This window comes from Bos indicus x Bos taurus, chromosome 15 (genome assembly GCF_003369695.1).
Source record: "Bos indicus x Bos taurus breed Angus x Brahman F1 hybrid chromosome 15, Bos_hybrid_MaternalHap_v2.0, whole genome shotgun sequence".
In the NCBI taxonomy this organism is placed as follows: domain Eukaryota; kingdom Metazoa; phylum Chordata; class Mammalia; order Artiodactyla; family Bovidae; genus Bos; species Bos indicus x Bos taurus.
The window spans coordinates 2,321,884-2,330,999 of NC_040090.1; the positions used below are offsets into that span (position 1 = coordinate 2,321,884).

Here is a 9,116-nt window from a genome sequence, read left to right on the forward strand (position 1 = left end):
CAATCTTTTAACTGATCAAAGGAATCTGTATTCAGACAGTTTAGAACATCTCATGCCTCTCACAGTTTGGAGGCTCTGAGCAATCACATGTGGCTGGAAGAACCTATTCAGGCAGGCTAGAGGACTTCCAAAGGAGTTTGTAGGTTGAAACACTGTCACACCCAGGAATTATTAACTGGAGCTGTAAGTTAACTCTTTTTTCAGAGAGAGGTGGTGGGGGACAGCCCCCCGTAAAGTCAGAGGTGTAGGTGAAAGCACAAAGCAGAAAGTAGGCAGACTCTGGTTTTGGGGGTAGATGCTCGAGAATTTCCAGGGGGACTCCTGAGGCTCGATGCCGCCTTTGCGTATGCCAAGCCTCCTTCCTCATGACCTTTACCATGGGCGGAGCTCCTCACGCTGGCTCCCGGCAATCCATTGTCTGCTATGTTAGTTCTAAGAGCATTAATAGTACTAATAATAACAGCAGTACTATGAGGAATAGTAGATTTCTCTACTACTATGGCTTAATTTACTCCACTCATCTAATTTAAGTGGGGAAAATGTTATTATTCTGATTGTTTGGATGAGAAAAGTGACTCTCAGAAAAGTTATTTAATTTGAACTGCATATTTAAAAGGACAATTAAGATTGTGGATTTTAGACAATTTAGACAATTCTGCATGTATTCTAACATCATTTGAGAGCTGGAAATAAATGAAAGAAAAATAAGTGGTTATCATTTAGCAACACACAATATGAAAAGGAAACCAAGAAATCTTCAAAATAAAATACACATTAATAAAATATGCAGAGATTAAAGAAATACTTTTAAAAAATGGATCAAAGAATAAATCTCAAGAGAGATTTTAAGATATTTTGGGCTAAATGAAACTGATAACACAACTTATCAGAATTTGTGGGATACAGAAGAAATAGTATTTAGAAGGAGATTTACAGCATTGAGTGTATATACTGGGAAATAAAAGAAAGATTTAAAATGCATAATCTAAGCTTCCACCTTAGGAAACAAGAAAAGAAGAACAAACTAAATCCAAAGTAATTAGACAAAAATAAATAATAAGAATTAGAGCAGAAATCTGGTGGCTCAGATGGTAAAGAATCTGCCTGCAATGCAGGAGACCCAGCTTCAACCCCTGGGTCAGGAAGATCCCCTGGAGAAAGAATTGGCAACACACTCCAATATTCTTGCCTGGAGAATCCCACGGGCAGAGGATCCTGGTGTGCTACAGTCTGTGGGGCCACAAAGAGTCAGACATGACCGAGTGACTAACACTTTCAGAGCAGAAATCAATGAAAGTGAAAACAGGAAGTCAGTAAGAGAAAATCAAGAGAAGAGAAGTCAATAAGAGAAACTAAAAGCTATTTCTTAGAAAAGATTGATAAAATCAATAAGCATCAAACCAGACTTACTAAAACACAAAGAAAGAGGACACAAATTATTCACATCAGAAATGAAAGCTGGGATATCACTTCAGATCCTATGGGCATTAGAATGATAATAAAAGAATAGTAGGAAGAACTCTGTGCATACAGATTTAGTTACCTAGATGAAACTGATTAATTCCTTGAAAGCCACAGTTTGCCAAAATCACACAAGAAGACATAGACAATCTCAATAGGCCTATATGTATTAAAGAAGTTGAACTAGCAATTAACAATTTTTCAGAACATAAATTTTCAGTCCAGTTTATTGAATTCTACCAAAGATTTAAAAAAAAATTATACCAATCCTTTGCAATCTTTTTCAGAGGGTAGAAGCAGAGGGAATGTTTCTTAACTCATTCTATGAATCCAACAATAACCTAATAACAAAACCAAACAAAAGTATTACAACCAAAAAAGACCAATATCTTTCATAAACATAGATGTAAAAATCCTCAAAAGATATTAACAGATCAAAGTCAATAGGTAAAAAGAGTTCTACATCATAGCCACCTGGAATTTATCACAGGCATGCAAGATTGTCTATCATTTGAAAATCAATTAATGTAATCCATCAAATAAAGAAGCTTAAAGTGCATTGTCATATCAATAGATAAAAAGCTTTTGACAAAATCCAATATCCGCTCATGATGAAAAAGTCTCAGTAAATAAGAACAGAATACTTTGGCCACCTGATAGGAAGAGTCGACTCATTGGAGAAGCCCCTGATGCTGGGAAAGATTAAAGGCAGGAGGAGAAGGGGGTGACAGAGGATGAGATGGTTGGATGGCATCATCGACCTAATAGACTTGAGTTTGAGCAAACTCCAGGAGACAGTGAAGAACAGGGAGGCCTGGTGTACTGCAGTCCACGCACATAAAGTCGGACATGACAGAGCAACTTAACAACAACAAAATAAAAAAGTTTAGCCAACTCAACTTGATAAAGACTACCTACAAAATGTCTGTAGCTAGCATTGTACCTAATGGTGAGAAAATAGATTTCTCACTAGGATCAGGAATGCCCTTTTATACCATTTCTTTTAACACTGTACTGGAAGTCCTAGCTAATGTGATATGGTAAGAAAGTGATATAAAAGGGAGAGAGATTGGGAAGGAAGAAATAGAAACTGTCTTTGCTCACAGATAATGTGATCATTTATGTAGAAAATCAGAAAGAATAGACAAAAAGCTCTCGGGACTAATAAATGATTAGCAAGGCTATAAGATGCAAGGTTGAGATGCAAAATGTTACCACTTTTCTACGTACTGGCAATGAGCAAGTGGAATTTTAAATTTAAAGTGCAAGATTTTTTATATTAGCACCCCAAAAATGAAACACAATCATCCCTACATATCAACAGGGGATTGGTTCTCCTTAGAGAACCAATCACTCAGATACCAAAATACACAGAGACTCAAGTCCCTTATGTGAAACAGTGTAGCATTTGCACGTGTACATTCTTTCATTTACTTTAAATCATATTTAGATTATTTAAAATATCTAATACAATGCAAATGCAATGTAAATAGTTGCTGTCATCTGACAAATTCATTTAGCTGTTTGGAAACTTCTAGAATTTCCTGTGAAACATTTTCAATCCAGTGCACTGGTCTGTACAGCAACAGTGAGAGCCAAGAGGAGTACCTTCAGAGAACCTCCAGGAGGGTGATTTGGAGGAGAAAAGAAGTCCCTCTGACTACAGATCTAACTTTCCCATTGACTTATCAGAATTAAGGCACAATATATTCTCTCTCTGACACGCATCCTATTTGTCTGCCCTTGGTAAACTTGGGAAAACACAGATAATATTTATCAACTTCTTAACATTTCTAGTAGCCTAACATTTAGTTGTAGCACATAAAAGAATGGAAAGGACACAAACATAATAAAAATGTGACAGATAAGAAAGAAATTAATTTTTAGAAATATATTTCAAGTATCAAAAATCAAACTAAATGTAATTTTTGTACTTTTGATCTTAATTTTTTAAGCGGGAGAAGAAAAGATACCAAAATTGCAAATACATGCATGTGCTACTCAACATATCAAATTATGTCCCTGCACAAAGTTTAATTGTTTCTTCTTTATATCAAGTGGGGTGAGGAGAAGGGATTGCACACAGCTGGGCCCTCACAGGTGCCCTATTCTCCTGAGAGACACGTGCTTGTACAGTTTTCTTCTTTTTCTCATTCATTAGTCTCTGAAATCCCATCTTGACTCCACTTGACATTGTCTTAAAAGGACCAGACTGTAGGCAGATCCCACTTGGTCATCACTGATTGAAATGAATGTTTATACTTTTAGTATATACCAGCTTCTTCCCAAACTGAATATTTGCAGTGAGTCTGAAACCACAGGCAAGGAAAACACTGTAAGATAAAAGTTAAATTTATTCATGTTGAAAAAGTTAAACCCTTCTTAAGATATTTTATAAAATTTACTTTCATCTGTTACAGGAAAAAAAAGTTCCAAAGTGTATAGGGGAGAGAATTTTATTATCTCTATATCACAAATAAAATTAAGATCCACAGATGGTAAATACTTTTCTGAGTACCCAGAAAAATCCGCAGTAGATGTAATCCTTAAATCCAGGCTTCTAGCTCAGGGATAATGATCTTTCCTTCATCTCTTCAGCTTCAAGGAACTTGGAATTTTTTGACCATTACATAAAAAAGACTTTCTCCTGTATTATTTATACATTCTTCTAAGGTTGAATTTCTGATTTCAGATCTACATTTCAGTATTGTCTTTTCCTTCCTTTCAACAGCAAGGTAAGGGTCTATATTCAATATATGCTTCTAATGAAAAATGCAGCTATGCAGAAGCAGTGGAAAACCTACATGTTCTGAGTCTTTGACCTCGTATCTGGTTGTTTGAACACCTTTTCTGAAACACTGGTAAAAGTGTAGAATTTAAATGCATAGCACTTTAACCAGCAGAGAATATTAATATTTATTAAATTCCATGCTGCTTGCCTTGTGCTGTGCTGGGCTTAGTCACTCAGTTGTATCCGACTCTTTGCGACCTCATGGATTGTAGCCCACCAGGTACCTCTGTCCGTGGGGATTCTCCAGGCAAGAATATTGGCAGAGGTTGCCATGCCCTCCTCCAGGCTGCTTTCCTTAAGTGGAAAGACCTACGAGTGGCTGTGCCATAAAGAAGCCTCCTGCTATACAGGAGACTCAGGAGATGTGGTTTCCACCCCTGACTGGGGAAGATCCCCTGGAGAAGGTCATGACAACCCACTCCAGTATACTTGCCTGGAAAATCCCATGGACAGAGGAGCCTGACGGGCTACAGTCCATAGGCTCTCAAAGAGTCAGACACAACTGAAGCCACTGAGCAAGCACTCATGCAAAGACCTACAGTAGATGACCGGCTGACTGAGTGGGTTGCAAATTCTTTTTGTTTATCACATGTTAACTTGTCACTGAAGGGACAGATAGCCAAACAGGGTGCGATGGCACTTCTTTAAAAACCAGAAAGTTTTTGGTACGTCATGAAAGTACCAAGATTCTTACTGCATTTTCAGTATCATTTCCCCACAATCTCATCCTTTCACTACTTGCTTATGTAGAAAAAAATCTGTCAATGCAGTGATTAAGTGTACAGGCATTGGGATCAGTTGACTTGAGTTTGTATCTTGGATAGCTCATACTATTTGTAAAATTTCAAGAAGCCACATTTTAACTGCAATTAGATTGTGTGTGTGTGAGTGTGTGTGTGTGAGTGTGTGTGTGTGAGCGTGTGTGTGTGAGCATGTGTGTGTGTGAGTGTGTGTGTGTGTGAGCATGTGTGTGTGTGAGCGTGTGTGTGTGAGCATGTGTGTGTGTGAGTGTGTGTGTGTGTGTGTGAGCGTATGTGTGTGACTGTGTGTGTGTGAGCGTGTGTGTGTGAGAGTGTGTGTGTGTGAGCGTGTGTGTGTGAGAGTGTGTGTGTGTGAGCGTGTGTGTGTGTGAGCGTGTGTGAGCGTGTGTGTGTGTGAGTGTGTGTGTGTGAGCATGTGTGTGTGTGACCGTGTGTGTGTGAGTGTGTGTGTGTGTGCATGTAGTCTGCATCTCTCTGCTAATTTCTATTTATTTATCTATCATCTATTATCAGTATCATCTGTTGTCTGTATATCTATCTCTCCATCTATGAGACAAACTACAAGTAAGTAGTAAATTTAAGCTGTTCGCTAACTTCAGGAGACCTGTTGGCCATCACAGGACACAGCGGTGTATATGTGTGTGTAGATATGGAGATCTACGTCTGTATCTATACATCTTATCTTACTGTGTGGGTGAGGTTTTGACAAACACAAATAATTTAAGGGGCAGACACGTAAAGTAATGTTTTTCAGGGCTGAAAGGAAAATGGTAGAGAATGGTGGTTACCAAGAATGTGTTCCTTTCTCCAATCTCCTTTTAGAATGCAAAGACTTATGCTTGCTCACAAATAGGTACGCAGGTTAGTATCACCCTCCACACTATGACTTTTCAACCCTCCACACCTCAGTACCTGTTTTCCAGCTAACTGTTGTTAGGAATGACAGCAAGACTGAGTCTAAGCTAGGAGGGCACTTTCAACACAAGCCAAACTGTGGATCTCAAGAAAGACATGAACAAAAAGAGGCTCTGAAGATGCCTGAGTTCTCACCCAAAATGATTGACCCAGCCAAGAGGACAGACTGAGAAATACAGGGTGAAGCAAAGTATCCGAGTGGACAGTATGTAGGAAAAGGCATATTAAAGATTAAGGTTGCTGCTGCTGCTGCTGCTAAGTCACTTCAGTCGTGTCCAGCTCTGTGTGACCCCATAGACGGCTGCCCACCAGGCTCCCCAGTCCCTGGGAGTCTCCAGGCAAGAACACTGGAGTGGGTTGCCATTTCCTTCTCCAATGCATGAAAGTGAAAAGTGAAGGTGAAGTCGTTCAGTCGTGTCCGACTCTTAGTGACCCCATGGACTGCAGCCTACCAGGCTCCTCCGTCCATGGGATTTTCCAGGCAAGAGTGCTGGAGTGGGGTGCCATTGCCTTCTCCGAGATGAAGGTTATCGGAGTTCAAAGCCCACCCATCTGCATCTGTCACCTGAATTTCCTAAACCAACCTAGAGACCCACTGATCTACGCTAATCCATAATATTATAGCTAGCACTCATCAGAAGTGTTTCAGACCCACATGGTGCTGTTTTCATGCATGAGTTCTTTTCACTTTTACAATAATCCATTAAGGTAGGTCTCAACACCACCTTCATTTTCTGACAGATAAAATGAGATGCAGGGATAAGTTAGGACCAGTGTCTCCTAGGCAGTAAATGGTAGGTCTGCTCTGTCTAACACATGTTTTCTCAGAGTAAAGCTTCCCTGCCCAATGCTGTATCTTCTCTTCAGACCTGGCTTTGTTTGTTGCAGATACCTCTAATGCTGCATTTAGCCCACATCTAAATGGGCTTATCTACTGTGCATTTATTTGTGTGTAAATCAACCATACGACTCTATGCATTAAATTCAGGACAATAAAGATAACTAAATGTAAACTGAATGAAGGGAAAATCAATTCAAATTTTTTTTAAGGTTTTTAAAATAACATTTATTTCTTAAAAGTTAACATGTGCATAATAGGAAACCAAAAAGCACAAGAAGCAAAAAACGAAGTCATTCATAATCACAAGCAGTTTACCGTGACGTGTCCTTCTAGGTCTCATTTGTGTATCTTCACAACTAAGCATCCATTTTTATGTAATTAAGACCATACAGTTATGTATCATGCTGTTTCACACATCATGAATATTTACTATTTCAAAGTCCCAAAGCTATGTGTATTTTGATAACCAAGAATACACTACAACAACTCAATCTGGAAGGAAAAAAAATGTAGTCTTGCCTTTCTTGGCAACAAAAATTTCAAAGACAAAATGGCAATTCAAAATTTTTAATGGCATTTAGGTTGAGAACTACTCAGGGTCTAAAGCTTGGCTTCATTCATTAATAGTGTAATATCTGGATAACCTTGAGTAAATTATTCCATCTCTTTGTTGTCAACTTGCCACATGCACCAATGAGAAAAATAAATAATCAATCATAGAACTGATAAGAGAATTAAATGAATATGTACACATAAAGCATCAAATAAGTGAGCACTAGAGAAGTGTAAACTATTAGAAGACTCAAAATAACTGATTTAGGAGATGGAATTCACTGTCAGCATATGAACTTAGAAAACTTTAGTTCTAGCTGCAACCCAGTTTACTCACATACAAAAACAAGAACTTGAGAAGGCGATCCATAAAGACCCTTCCTCTTCAAATGTCTGCTACTGTATAAATAAGATATCACTACACTGCGCTGTCATGCCCATGTTACAAAAATGGTAAATACTGATGAAAAACTGATTGTTCTAATAAAATAATACTGTGCATTTCAGCTTCCGTGCAACTGCTATTTGTTCATCCATGTGTCCCATTATTTCTCTTTGCCACAGAGCATCTTGTGACTCTCAAATCACGTTCATGGAAAATAATACAGAGAGAGCTGATTTCATCCTGCTCGGACTCACAGATGACCCGCAGCTGCAGGTCCCTCTCTTCATAGCCTTCACCTTCGTTTACCTCCTCACTCTGATTGGGAACCTGGGGATGACCACGTTGATCCTGCTCGACTCTCGTCTCCACATCCCTATGTACTTTTTCCTCAGTAACCTGTCTCTGGTGGACTTTTGTTACTCCTCCACCATCACCCCAAAGGTGATGGCTGGGCTCCTTATAGGAGACAAGACCATGTCCTACCGTGCATGTGCTGCTCAGATGTTCTTTTTTGTAGCCTTTGCCACTGTGGAAAATTACCTGTTGGCCTCAATGGCTTATGACCGCTACGCAGCAGTGTGCAAACCCCTGCATTATACCACCACCATGACCACAAGTGTGTGTGCACGTCTGGCCATAGGCTCTCATATCTTTGGTCTTCTGACTGCTGCTATCGATGCTGGGGACACATTCTGTCTCTCTTTTTGTACGCCCAATGTCATCCATCACTTTTTCTGTGATATTCCAGCAGTCATGTCCCTGACTTGTTCAGATAAAGGCATTAATGAGCTGATTCTTTTTCTTATTTCAAGCTTTAATATCTTTTTCGCACTTCTTGTTATTCTGATTTCCTACTTGCTCATATTTATCACCATTTTGAAGTTGCAGGCAGGGGAAGGATACCAGAAGGCTTTATCCACCCTGCTTCCCACCTTGTTGCAGTCTCCATATTTTATGGGACCGTCATCTTCATGTACTTACAGCCCAGCTCCAGCCACTCCATGGACACAGACAAAATTGCATCTGTGTTCTATACAATATTCATCCCCATGCTGAACCCTGTGGTCTACAGCCTAAGGAACAGAGAAGTCAAGAATGCTTTCAAGAAGGTTATTGAGAAGGCAAAGTGTTCTCTAGGTTTAACCTTTTAATGGTGTGAAATGCACAGAAGTTATTTCATCTCTCTTAGACCTACTCTATGTCATAACTCAATGTTCACAGCCATGTAGGGACTTGAACATAAAATTTTGTCAAATTTTGTTTATTTCTTTAGTTTTGGAACAGGTCCAAGCATTCAAAATGCAGAAATATGATAATCATTTTGAATAAAATATTTTAATGAAGTAAATGTGGGTTTTGACACATTTTAATAAGATTAAATAATAACATCATCTTAGAAGTTAAAGTTTG

General features: G+C 38.9%; 1 pseudogene; it reads left to right on the forward strand.

The window, feature by feature from the left end:
* Positions 1-7,910: 7,910 nt before the first annotated feature.
* LOC113904632 lies at positions 7,911-8,857 on the forward strand (annotated as a pseudogene).
* The last annotated feature ends 259 nt before the right edge of the window (positions 8,858-9,116 follow it).